The 14,598-nt window shown below is 41.2% G+C and overlaps 1 long non-coding RNA gene across 1 annotated transcript; it reads right to left on the bottom strand.

Moving 5' to 3' along the window:
• Nucleotides 1-7,422: 7,422 nt before the first annotated feature.
• LOC137595726 (uncharacterized) lies at nucleotides 7,423-9,431 on the bottom strand. The gene is made up of 2 exons (XR_011035453.1): nucleotides 8,472-9,431; nucleotides 7,423-8,304 (listed from the first exon to the last, which is right to left on the bottom strand). It is a non-coding gene; the product is annotated as an uncharacterized lncRNA (long non-coding RNA).
• Between the last annotated feature and the right edge of the window lie 5,167 nt (nucleotides 9,432-14,598).

The following is a 14,598-nucleotide window of genomic DNA, read 5'->3' as shown; positions in this document are numbered from 1 at the left end:
TGGTAACAAGTCAACATCTCATCTCATAGGGCTTTGACACACACAGTTCCCTATACTTCACCAGAGACCAACTGCAGAACTGGAGCCCAGTGTTGTCAGATGAAAACCCCAATGTGAACACGGTTATTGGGTCACTGGGAGGAAAAAAATTATATGAAAACACTCTGCTCTTATAGGTAAAACCCACTAACAAAACCCAATTGTTTTCCACAGCCAGTGGAGGGCAGGATGGAGTGAAATAGTGAAGTTTGAAAGGAAGGAAAATATGGAAAATCAAGTGTGAAGCGAGCTTTCAGACAGGATTATATCCAGTTTTAGTGTATTTTGGGGAAGGTAAAACCCTGAAACACACATAAAGCCTGGATTAGGGGTTTGGTAGCCCTCAGGGTTTGCACAGGAAGGGGCGCCTCATCCCCATAAACAAGTACTTCCTGTTTTGTGTCAGACAGAGTGGCTTGGACTATTGTCTGTGTACATGTGAGTAAAAAAAAAAGGAACACGCTAACAGATCACTTACAGAAAGGGTGGCTGCAAGTAATCATAAAAAGATCTGGTCCAGTTGTCCTTGACACGAGTCCCTCACCTCAACAAAGTGAGAAGTGAGATGTGTGCACGAGTGTTTGTGTGTGTCTGGTTGAGGCGGTAGGAGGTTGGGGTCAGGTGACGGGCAGCAGTGTGGGTTGGGGCCCAGAGCCTGTTTGGGTCATAACGCTTTCGTTACCATGGCAACCTCAAAGTCCATTTCCTTTTGGCGCCTGCTGCTTTTGTGTAGTTGCCCACCTGCTGTCACACGTCCACCGGAGAAAAGGCAGCTTTCAAACACGGTGGGACTGCAGCACTCTATCAAACCCAGCACTCTATCAAACCCTGTATCCTACAATCAGAATCTGTCTTTCCCAAGGCGAGATCACAGACTTCTTCTGTGTTTTCATTCATGTGAAAGAAATAATAGTGAAAAATTAAATTTTGTATTTTATGGCTGCAGTTTCCTTCAATGGGTTTGACTTGTTTGTATCGATTTTAAAGGACAAATTCTGGTATGTCTTTTGTAGTTTGTTATTTGGCCATAATTATCTCTCATACCATGCAATAATTCACACCTCATACATGTTCTGCCCGAATTTCTGCTGTTATAGACTAGGCCCATCTTGCTGCTGTTTTCTCTGGGCTTCTAATTGCTGCTATGAGTGTCTGCCTACCTTTCGAGGCCTACTTCATCATTTCATCAGTCTCATCAGCCTCAGCAGATTCATCAGCCGCCGCCACCACCAGTGTCTGAACTACAATTTGTAAATGTCTAAATGCCGAAGCCTTTCTGACAGATAAAGTGCCACATTTCATCTGATGTCAGATACAATTATCTTTACTCCATTGCTTTGTCTCTCCTGACTGAAATGAAGCAAGTGTGTATGTCTCAAAGAAAGGTCAGTCGTTGGGTACCAACTGAAATACACCCAAAACTACTGAATGGATTACCATGTGATTTGAAACTGACTTTTACGTTCCCCTGAATGATGATTAAGATGAGTCATAACCAATTCAGAAAACAATGAAAGTGCCACTTTGTAAAATATGACCAGAATTTGAAGGTATCTCCAAAAATCTAGGAAGCAGAAAATCACCTGAGCCACCATCAACTGTTGCTCATTATGCTGTCTTTATGACCAAAGTTACCGCCCAAAGCAGTTAGCCTTGGAGATAATGGCCCTGAACCCGCCTGGACCATGACTAGGGGAGTCACCATGGACGAAGACGCTCAGCTCGAACAGGTTTAGTAAACTCCTTGTGAAAACAGCCAGATATACTGCAAGACTGGGATCACCATGGCCTCAGGGGCTGGTGGAGGCCAGTTTAACCACAATGAATAGTGTGGAGGTGACTTCTGGCAACCATGACCAAAAAAGGAAGGGATAGGGCGAGCCATAAAGTGAGGACGATTTGGGCATCACCAACAGGTTACACGTGTAACTGATATGTTCCTATATCTTGCTTTATTAATTGAGGTTTATTCCAACCAGAACTAAGGTGATTCATGAAGGACAAATCAGGATGGGTGTGGGTTTATTTAATGTAAATTCAATTTGTTTTAATGGTGAATTAAGAGGGCAGGTAAGATCATATTCAGTAGTAGAGAGAAACAAATTAAGAGGGTATATGGTTGAAGTTTTATATATTGCAGGGAAAATATTGCTAGCTCCTATCATGTAATCCAGCCTAATCTTTAATGGTGGTCTATCCAACCAAAAACCAATTTAACATAAGGGAAAAGTCTCAAGAATGCATATGTCAAAGTCGGGGTATATAAAATCTAACTGTCTTCATGAGACTTTGAGGGGATGAACGGAGACAGTATTCGATGGCTTTTGACTGGTCTCCTGTTTCACGCACCATAGTGGTTCTGGTTGTGTTGTGATTAAACTCAGAGAGTCTGATGACAGTAAAGGGAACTGAATTTTTTGACCTGACGAATCATGACGAATCCATTATCGACCTAACAGAGTATGGAGAACCAACCAGCAGTCTTCAGCTATCTCAGGGTCCTATCTCTTTTTGTGGCAGGTGGGAATGAAACCGTTCTCAGTCACGAGACCCACTGTGCTTCTCCTCAGACCAAGCAATAGATGGTCTCTGCAGAGATAGGGCTGGGAGGCAGCTCCACAGACAGCCTTTAATGATGTCCTCTCACACACCTCACCCTGTGGATAATAGCTGTGGCAAAACCCGAGCGAGATGAAGCAGAATAGTTGGAGTAACTGAGTCCAGGGTGCAATCATCTGAACTGCCTTGTCTAGTCATCTGGTCTGATTCGAAGCTACTAAGGATGTCGGGGTGGCGTGTAGCTCATTTCGCACTGCAATTCTCTTTCTCCTATCAAGATCTGCTCACTGCCAGATTGAGTTTAGAGGAACATAATTAAGTATTTTTCCTAGTGTCATGAGAAATTATAGGACTAGGTAACTTTTCCACAATGTGTTTTCAATAGCACAAGATCAACTCAGCCTCAAATATAGGTCAGAGACAACAGTGTCCAGAAAGCAAAATTATTACCTTTTTTAAAAAAAACTAATATTTTTGCTTTTTAAATCTGTGCTTCTCAACTTCCAGTTTACAGATTTTTTTTTTTTTTTTTAATTTTAGGAGGTCTACCAGAGGTTAGTGTTGTGGCTGATAATGGTTGCACACCTGTCAGTGTTCACATTATGAATTTCCTGTGTGTCCTGTCGGTGACAGTGAGAGGCAGGACTGCCTTGTCAGCTGCTTCATGGATGAGAACATCATGATGGCCCGAAAGCTAGATAGCTCAATTACACAGCTTCACTGCTCCTGTACTACTAACAACAGATGTGACTGGTCGGATGGAGATATTTAAAGGGTACAGACACACACACACACACACACACACACACACACACACACACACACACACACACACACACACACACACACACACACACACACACCTTACCCAAAGCATCAAGTCCACAGTTCAGCCTCACCGCCTCTGTGTCGTTGCATATGTGTGTACGTGTACGTGTACGTGTGTGTGTGTGTGTGTGTGTGTGTGTGTGTGTGTGTGTGTGTGTGTGTGTGTGTGTGTGTGTGTGTGTGTGTGTGTGTCTGTGTTGGCTCAGCTGGACCCTGCAGTGGACGGTGCTGACCTGCAAGGGAAAGGAGAGGAGGAGAAGGGGAGTGGAAAAGCCAATTAAAGGAGAGATCACTTGTGTGTCTGCTCGAGTGTCTCTGAGAGCCTCTCACGGTTAGCCTTTCCAGCTGGAGATGAGGAAATCAGAAAGGAACAAGGGAGAGGATAGAGAGGAAAAACCAGCCAGGGAGATCAGGCGTTTCCACTTTAATGGTCCCTCAGTGTTAGAGTGAAGTTGGTTAATTTGCCTTTCCTTCTCTGGGTGCTGCAGGGCTTAGCTTCTGTCAGGTTAGCATTCTGCAAGAACCTTATGTAGGAGACATAGAGGCCATGTGGATGTAATATATCGCATGAGATCTTGATTGTGCATTTTGCTCCATCAGATGTTTAAAGCAAAGGCATGGACTCAGTGAGGGAGTGTGAGAGTGTTTTTAGTGTGTGTACTGCTGAGCATTTGTGAACGTGAATCCAAGAGTGTGTGCCATGCATCAAAGCAGCTGAAGACAACACAAATTGGGACTAAATTAATGGGGATGTGTGTGTGTGTGTGTGTGTGTGTGTGTGTGTGTGTGTGTGTGTGTGTGTGTGTGTGTGTGTGTGTGTGTGTGTGTGTGTGAACTAACTTATATTACCTTAGGGTGATTTCAGACCTGGATTAGACCAACGTTGTGGGGCCCAAAGACCTTAGGCACCCCAAAATGGTGGGCCCCACAAGGTTTTTCATTGCAAAAGGCTCAGGGGACACTCCTGATATGCCCCCTGCCTTTTTTTTGACATGTCCCATAAGGTAGCAAAAGTTGGGTACAGGTGTGTGTGCATTTTCACCCTGGTGGTAGGAAATGGTACTGCATCGCACACACACTCCAGGAAGTGTGTATCCCAACTTCCTGCAAGAGCAGGAAAAGCAGGAAGTGCTGCTGAGCTGCATATATGGACATATTTTTTCAATGCCATTGTGTTTAATCCAACTCTACAGCAAATGTTAATGTTAGATAATGTTAGCTAATGCTAACGGTAGCTAACGCCAACATTAATGCTAACGCTAGCTAACGAGCGTTAGCTAGCGCTAGCGTTAGCGTTAAATAACGTTAGCTAGCGTTAGCGTTAGCTAGCGTTAGCGTTAGCTAGAAATAGCTAACATTAGTATTAGCTTTTATTGCTAACTGCTGGTCATAATGATGATAGTTAAATGACATAAAAATAAACAGATGGATGGATGGATATTTCAGTAGAAATGTAGAGATGGATGGGTGGAAAGATGGATGGACATTTCAATGGAACGCTCATGCAAATGTTTTAACCACAATACATGGATCTCTTGTTTATGCTTTATGTTAGCTAGCTACAAGCTAGTGTTAGCACTCTATTGTTAACTGCTGGTCTTGATGATCATTGGATGGATGGATGGATGGATTGATAGATGGATGGATGATAGATAAACAGAAGATGGATGAATGGATGGATGACATTTGTACATTGATAGTTTTTCTATGCCATTGTGTTTAATCCAACTCTGAAGCAAATGTTAATGTTAGCTAATGTTAACTAACGTTAGCTAGCGTTAGCATTAGCTTGTATTGCTAACTGCTGGTCATGATGATGATTGTTAAATGACAATGATAGACAGATGGATGGATTGATGGATGGATATTTCAATAAACCTCTGCAGCACATGTTTAACCACAACTTCAAATGGATCTATTGCCTGTGCTTCAGAGCTTTTTAGCTAGCTACAAGCTAAGGTTGGCTCGCTTTCTTTTGTTAACTGCCGGGCATGATGATCATGATTTTTAAAACACATACATGGATGGATGAATGGATTATAGATAAATGGGCAGATGATAGATAGATGGGTGGATAGCTGGTTGAATGTTTCATTAGAACTCTCATGAAAAGGTTTTCATTTTAATTTAAAAAAAAAAGTTTTTATTAAGTGTATTAATCCCCAAAGGGAAATTAAGACTCCACTCTACACACAGGTTAGTAGTTACATGCATCTAAATAGTGTGTACAGGCCTGTAACACACACAAGGGGCCTTTGGGCATGCAGGTGAGAGGGAGGTAGAGTGGCGGGCAGCTCCGTCGTGGTGCGCATCCAATGCGCAACTTCTAAGATGATGGCGCCTTGCTCAAAGGCACCTCAGCAGTGCTCCAGACGTGAGCTAACACCTCCCACCATCAGCTCACACTTTGGGTGTTTTTGGGCACGAGCGGGAATCTGAACCCCCATCTCAGAACATTGGACGACCCGCTCTACCGCTTGCTTTACCACTGAGCAACTGCTGCCCCAAAACCACAATACATGGATCTCTTGCTTATGCTTTAGAGCAGCGGTCCCCAACCTTTTTTGCGCCACTGACCGGTTTCATCTAAGACAATATTTTCACAGACCGGTCTTCATTTGCTCGATAATTGTTAATGTTGCCAGGACAACTGTTGTCTAATAATAAATCCTCCGCAGTGGTTTTATATAAAATGCAGACATTGTTGAAACAGACACAGACCAATGGATGGATAGATGGATAGATAGATGATAAATAAACAAAAATGTTGAAATGCTAGTTTCACCGAGCCTTTGTATGCTATTGAGGGTCATTAGCATGAGACACATCACCTGGGTTAATCTGCTGAGACAATCTTTTTTGGAGTTTCGAAAGGACCTGATTGTAAATAGGCGCACAGCCTATCTGTGAACCGCGCGCAGCCTATCTGTCTCCCTAAAGTGGTGTTACAGAAAGTCAGTCGGGCAACGCGAGAGGGGACATGGGGAGAAAGACAAACGCTGCAGGTACATTAATGGTTAGAAGTTATAATTTTGCTGTTTCAATATTTAAAACTTTCTTAACTTGTTAAACTAGTGTCAACTTATAAGAGCTCACAACCAGCGCCAGAAAATGAAAGTTATTAAAGGACAGTAAAGTTAATTTTAAATGACATATATGTTATTTATCATAATGAAAAATAGAAGAAAAAATAAATTTTAAATGTGTAGCATCATCAGTTTGGTCAAAAAAGCTTAAAATCTGCACCGCAGCAGCTTCCGCATTCAGTGGTCACGTGGGCGTCACTGGGGCCGAACATAGCTTAGCGGCCATAAGAAACAATACAATCCACGTCGCGGTTAACTCCAAAAATATCATGATTACCTGCGCAGTGAACAGTTGTGTCAACAGAACAGCAAAAAGACGCGAAGACAAGGACCTGTCGTTCTTTAGAATACCTTCTGGGAAGGTATCGCGCTAAAAATGCTAATGCGCTAGCCCATCAATGAGATTGTACATATTATGATAGCATTGAGCTAACTGCATTTATTACTATTGGACTGTGTGGAATGAATAACAACTCTAGTTGTTATTCATTCCACAGTGAATTTATTCGAAAGTCGCGTCTGTTGTGTCAAGTCTGTTGACACAACCGTTCACCATGCAGGTAACCATGATATTTTTGGAGTTAATCGCGACGTGGATTGCATTGTTTCTTATGGCTGCTAAGCTATGTTTGGCCCCAGTGACGTATGACGCCCACGTGACCACTGAATGCGGAAGCTGCTGCAGTGCAGATTTTAAGCTTTTTTTGACCAAACGGATGATGATACAGATATAAAAAATGTTCTTCTATTTTTCATAATGATGAATAACATATATGTCACTTAAAATTAACTTTACTGTCCCTTTAAGTGATGGGAATTCCAGCTCTTTTTTTTGTTGCTTTCATCAATATATTATACCAATAATATAAAATTATAATGTAAAATTATGTACAAATGAATTAATAATGTAAAAATCTCGTTATACTTTTTATTTATATATGTTTATTATATAAGTATGCCTTTATTTTTTTCACTCTACAGTGCACTTTAAATGAATTTAAACTTAAAACTTATTTTATATAAAACAAATCGACAGTCAAACAACACAGAATCCCTTAAAAACTCGTAACACAACAAAATATAAATGAAAATATGTAAAACAAAAGAAAAAGATCAGCATCCAAATAATGTGTTTAGTGAAGATTGGCATTCAGAAACACCATGTGTGTCCGCTTTGAGGGACTGATTCGGCTTCTTCTGTCAGTCATGATCTGCCTGGTTTTGGAGAAAATTCTCTGGGAGGGAAATGACGTTGCACCAATGCACAGTCTCCATGTCATCACGTGTGTGAGGTGTGGGCAAAGTGAAGCCTTGTTTTCCCACCAGTTTAGTGGATCTGCACGTAACTGGCAAAGGGGCTCCTCAAGGTAGGGTCTCACTTCCAGTATTGCATCTGCTGAAGGCTTCCTTCTTGTAGTGTCTTCACTTGCTCTTTCTTCAAAGAATCTCCAAACAGCAGATGCTTGTGGCCCCTCTTGCTCATCCTCTGCTCCATCTTGGCCCCCTGGAAGTGGAGCTGGCTGGTTGAACCTTGCTGCTGCTGCAGTTATTCTCTGAATAGCTTCATCAACTGCTTTAGTGTCATTGAAGGTCAGTTTCTTGAATCTTGGATAAAGAATGTTGGTTTCTGACAGAACAGTGTTATATTCCATTCTATGGAACTTTCTGTCCATGGATGCACAGGGAGCCTCTACTAGCTCTTTCACATGCTGTGGTTACGCTGGTCTGGTTCTGAGCTGTCACTCTCTGCAGAACCCTGCGCAGGATTAACATTTTGGAGGCTGTAACATAGCTGAAAAAGAATAAACAATGGGTGTTAATATTACGCTTTGTTTTATGTGCAGGTGTATTAAAATTATTTCATGTATACTCAGCCTTTTATTCCAGTAATGCAACAACAATTACTACTACTAATAATAATAATACTAATAATAATGTAACAACATTTGTATACTGCACCTGTCTGCACTGATCTCCACAGCGACCTCCTCAAATTGCTCCAGAACAGTGCATGCCTCCTGCAGTACCTCCCATTCCTCTTGGCTCGGAGGATCGACCGGTACATTGATAACAGCTAGGTTAGAGATGACTGCATCCTTGGACTCCAGAATCCGTTTTATCATATGAAAGGTGGAGTTCCACCTTATCATACAATCTTCTCTGAGCTTCAGCTCAGGCATGTCCATCTGTCGTTGTGTTATTTTGAGCCTGTGTGTGGCTGTTGTGCTCCTGTGGAAATATTCCACTATTGACTTTCTCCACAGCAGGCTTCATCACCTTCAGAGCATCTCTCACAATCAGGTTAATTGTGTGTGCAAGACATTTCATAATTGTGCTGGGTTCATTTCAGGGTTTTAACTGCTTTGGTTATGTTCGCTGCATTGTCAATAACACAACCACCTACTTTGTTTATAACATTCCACTCTTTTGCCACTCTGAGCAGTTCCCCTGCTAAGTTCTCAGATGTGTGTCTGTCACTGAACTCAAAACAATTCAGAAGGCAGGACACCATTTTATCGTCTTCAATAAAATGACAGGTAACTGACGAGAAGGATGTGGGGGTTCAGGATGTCCAGCTGTTGGTTGTTAGAGAGGGCTTTATTAACCCTCTCTTGCAGGGATGATTTTTTTGAGAGAGGGTTTTCATGCTTGGAATGTTGTACACGTGATCTCTTCTTGGTGTATTCTATTGATTAGTCATGCGCTACAATTTTGTAATGTCCTAGAATTCAAATTCTTTATTTGGGGGCCTTTAGCAGGTATGAGATTAAAATGTGATTAATTAGATTAATTACAAATCCTGGTATTAATGAGATTATTTTTGTAATCGCCTGACAGCACTACTTTTTACCGTGTTTAGGAATATCCTTGTCCCTCCCTGTTGCTCCTCTGTCTGGCCTCCCCTGACTCTGCTGTCCTGACCTGCGGTGTGGAGCTGCCGCCGCCCCTCCCCCACCCCCGCTCCCCCCCCTCCGCTGTGAGAGACTGGCGGTCACTTCTGAGTGTGAGCTGACAGCGGGAGATGTCACTGAATGCAGGAAGGCCCCTTGTGTGTCTCTGAGTGTTACGGGCCTGTATGCATAACACCAGAACTAATAGTGGGGTCTATACTGTGCTACTAATAATTTTCCTACAGGGATTAATAAAGTATATAAATTTACTTTATTAATCCTGGGCAGAAATTATCTACTATCTGCTGTCATACAATCACAGAATTTACAATATTACACAGACCACAAGACCGCGTTTAACTTGTGAGCATACATTCAGAGGTCATGTAGCTGTTGGGCTACCAGACCTGGTTTCCCTCCTGAACTCCTTCATGTATTCAAGGCGTCAGTGTGGCTGCAGGGAGCCGGTCCGCTGTCACGTGATCAGTGTGGCTGCAGAGAGCCAGTCCGCTGTCACGTGATCAGTGTGGCTGCAGAGAGCCAGTCCGCTGTCACGTGATCAGTGTGGCTGCAGGGAGCCAGTCCGCTGTCACGTGATCAGTGTGGCTGCAGGGAGACAGTCCCCTGACACGTGACAGGCACGTGACGCTCAGACGCGCGCGACTGCCGGCGCTGCCAGTCAACTCCTCAGACGTCCGCATCTCATTAGAGTCACGGAGAGAAGTTGGATGAAGAGCAGCGGACACGGAAGTTCTGTTTCTGTTGTGGCTGAAAGCACATTCCTGTGGTGAAATCCGAGGTAAGTGTGTTAATACGTCACGAATCTAACATGGCTTTAACAGAAAGTTGTCAGACAGGCGATGCGTCACTGCACGGTTTTTGACAGCAAGAATAATAACCAGTACTGATGCTAGTTTTTGTGCGCGATGAGTGTATGTACCCGTGTGCGTAAATCACGTTTTAAAAGTTTTTGTGTGTGGTATTTGGTCGTATATGTGTGTAATTACACATTATTTTTGACTGATAGCCAGAATAATACAAATATTAATGCTATTTTTATATATTTAACCTGCGTGCACGTGTCGTGCACGTATATGCTAGCATGCATGTAACGCTCGTTTTGGAAGGCGTGTCAACGTAGTTCACACTCATCCAGAGTCTGAGGCTGATGTTCAGGTGACTGATCCTACTGGATACATCTGTAGTTTCTTGGAGATATGCAGAAAGTGATTGTAGTAATTTAATTTACTGACTTGAGGCCGTATGCAATGTTAGTGATGCATTCAGGGTGTTTGGATACTGTCCATTTGTGTGTGATACAGCCCATCATACAAACTGCAGAAATGTAAATTTGAGTTTGTGGTGATTTCAGAATGGTTGATTCAGCAACCCTTCTACATGCATGTTTTTACCCCAAAGGAGCACTTCTCAACTTACGAATGCTTTTTGAATGACATCATTTGATTATATATATAGCTGACTTTTCTCTAACTGTACTTTGAGTTACAGTGCAGTTTTGGGAAAAAATAAAATATTCATTTTGCTTTAAATTGTGGTTTTGGGTGAATACAGATGCTCTGGTGACAACAATAGAATTTGTAGATGATGTGGCATTTTGCTTGTGAGAAGCATTGAGGTGGAAATTCCTATAAAAGTATATTGATCTTTGCTTGACAAAATGGATATGAGCAATCAACAAGAACATGTATTGCCTTCTCTTTTGGGGGATAAGTAGAAATGTTTATCAGGGAATGTACTATATCTGGTTATGGGTTGAGTGAATCCAGTTCTGAATATTGATCTATTGAAGCTGGAATGTGTTTACATTTGTGTCTCCCTGTGTGTGCACCTTGACAAAACAGATATTTAACCATTATAAAGGACAGTGCCTGTAAAGTTCTTTTGATGAGGGCCAGGTATACTTTGGTATACCTGTAACATAATAAAAATTGGGACAAACTGAAAAAAATGTAATACATAACTGGCCTAGCAGCATCAAATGTTCAGGGTGTGCCATGTGGAGCAAACAAATGTTTGGTGAGGTGCTGACCATGTGGAGCAACCTACTGAAATAATTAGGACTTAAATTGGATGTTGTAGTGTACGCGTTGTAATACAAGGTCATGTTGATATAAAAAATGTTCAAATGAATTAGAATACACTAAACTAATAGTAATGAATGTAGGAGATTGGAAAAAATTGTGGTAAGGACAGGCTGGCTCTATCACAGTACCTTAAAATTTGTGCAACTTCCAAGTATACATCAACATGACTATTCCAGATGATTATGAACTATGATTATGAATATGTCTTTAAATCAGTTATTAGTTTGGAAGGATGTTGTTTGTGTTGTTGGATACATTTGAAACAATTTAACAATATTTTCACAGAGGCCTAATGTCAACAAGGAGAACCAGGATTAGGGCCTGCAGATGATGCAAAATCATACATTCTGTCTGCGAGGGACAAACCAGCATTTATTGAATGACATATTGACGCCAATAAAGGTACAGGGCATTATTTGGGTGCACAATACACTGTTATAAAGTTGATATTTAGGATGCATAGCAAAAACATATCTTTGGGAACAAACTTCATTTCAACTGCTAATTATTCAATGTAAAATAATTAAGTTCTTTACCTTACAGTCATATTTCTAGTTCTGTCTACACTCACCTCTATGCATTTACACACTCATGTGTCCCTGGTCTTGTCCTTGTGGGGTCTTGAAATCCTGGACACACAGTTTTCTCTTTTGTTGCAGCCAGTTAACTTTACACACTCCGTTTCTAGTCTTATCCTTGTGGGGCCCTTCCGTCTGTAACTTATAATATATTACTTTATAAACAATTGGCAACACCTGTCAACAACCAAGTCAAGTCATTACTGTCATAAAATAGCACTTTATTAAGTATTAGAGGTTTGACATGGCTATGTTGAATGTAACCCATGTTACTCCTTCATTTGTTGTTTTATTTCCTTGTTCCACTAGTATAGACTGAACAATGCTGTTATTTTTGAGTTTACATGTCATTTCAGAAGCTGCTTTCACTTGAACTAGTGCTTTTAAGACAGAAATATCTACAAATAGCAGGTTTTATGTTTACCAGCTTGCAAACGATTGTTTTGATCTGAATTCACAGGTGATAAACAAGCAGCCTCCCATTCCAACATCCGCACCAGAGATGGTACCCTTGGATCTACAATCTCAGACTGATTACATCAGCGCCTGTGACAGCATACAGGTAAAGTAGCAATGCTGAAGCCATCATTCCCAGTTATTTTAACTTGTACATTAACCAGAATAAGAAGGGCTAGTGCTGCTTGTGTTTCACTAATGGTTACTGCCTGGATTTGTGTCCTATTTGAAGTAACAGACTTGACCTTAGTCATATTTCTAGTTCTGTCTACATTCACCTCTATGCATTTACACACTCATGTGTCCCTGGTCTTGTCCTTGTGGGGTCTTGAAATCCTGGACACACAGTTTTCTCTTTTGTTGCAGCCAGTTAACTTTACACACTCCGTTTCTAGTCTTATCCTTGTGGGGCCCTTCCGTCTGTAACTTATAATATATTACTTTATAAACAATTGGCAACACCTGTCAACAACCAAGTCAAGTCATTACTGTCATAAAATAGCACTTTATTAAGTATTAGAGGTTTGACATGGCTATGTTGAATGTAACCCATGTTACTCTTTCATTTGTTGTTTTATTTCCTTGTTCCTCTAGCATAGACTGAACAATGCTGTTATTTTTGAGTTCACATGTCATTTCAGAAGCTGCTTTCACTCGAACTAGTGCTTTTAACACAGAAATATCTACAAATAGCAGGTTTTATCTTTACCAGCTTGCAAACGATTGTTTTGATCTGAATTCACAGGTGATAAACAAGCAGCCTCCCATTCCACCAGCCGCACCTGAAATTGGTACCCTTGGATCTACAATCTCAGACTGATTACATCAGCGCCTGTGACAACAAACAGGTAAAGTAGCAATGCAGAAGCCATCATTCCCAGTTATTTTAACTTGTACATTAACCAGAATAAGAAGGGCTAGTGCTGCTTGTGTTTCACTAATGGTTACTGTCTGGATTTGTGTCCTATTTGATGTAACAGACTTGACCTTAGTCATATTTCTAGTTCTGTCTACATTCACCTCTATGTATTTACACACTCATGTGTCCCTGGTCTTGTCCTTGTGGGGTCTTGAAATCCTGGTCACACAGTTTTCTCTTTTGTTGCAGCCAGTTAACTTTACACACTCCGTTTCTAGTCTTATCCTTGTGGGGCCCTTCCGTCTGTAACTTATAATATATTACTTTATAAACAATTGGCAACACCTGTCAACAACCAAGTCAAGTCATTACTGTCATAAAATAGCACTTTATTAAGTATTAGAGATTTGACATGGCTATGTTGAATGTAACCCATGTTACTCCTTCATTTGTTGTTTTATATCCTTGTTCCACTAGTATAGACTGAACAATGCTGTTATTTTTGAGTTTACATGTCATTTCAGAAGCTGCTTTCACTTGAACTAGTGCTTTTAAGACAGAAATATCTACAAATAGCAGGTTTTATGTTTACCAGCTTGCAAACGATTGTTTTGATCTGAATTCACAGGTGATAAACAAGCAGCCTCCCATTCCAACATCCGCACCAGAGATGGTACCCTTGGATCTACAATCTCAGACTGATTACATCAGCGCCTGTGACAGCATACAGGTAAAGTAGCAATGCTGAAGCCATCATTCCCAGTTATTTTAACTTGTACATTAACCAGAATAAGAAGGGCTAGTGCTGCTTGTGTTTCACTAATGGTTACTGCCTGGATTTGTGTCCTATTTGAAGTAACAGACTTGACCTTAGTCATATTTCTAGTTCTGTCTACATTCACCTCTATGCATTTACACACTCATGTGTCCCTGGTCTTGTCCTTGTGGGGTCTTGAAATCCTGGACACACAGTTTTCTCTTTTGTTGCAGCCAGTTAACTTTACACACTCCGTTTCTAGTCTTATCCTTGTGGGGCCCTTCCGTCTGTAACTTATAATATATTACTTTATAAACAATTGGCAACACCTGTCAACAACCAAGTCAAGTCATTACTGTCATAAAATAGCACTTTATTAAGTATTAGAGGTTTGACATGGCTATGTTGAATGTAACCCATGTTACTCTTTCATTTGTTGT

This window comes from Antennarius striatus, chromosome 5 (assembly GCF_040054535.1).
Source record: "Antennarius striatus isolate MH-2024 chromosome 5, ASM4005453v1, whole genome shotgun sequence".
Lineage (NCBI taxonomy): Eukaryota > Metazoa > Chordata > Actinopteri > Lophiiformes > Antennariidae > Antennarius > Antennarius striatus.
Note: the sequence above shows the minus strand (reverse complement) of the source record. Positions and strands in the feature narration are given on the sequence as shown.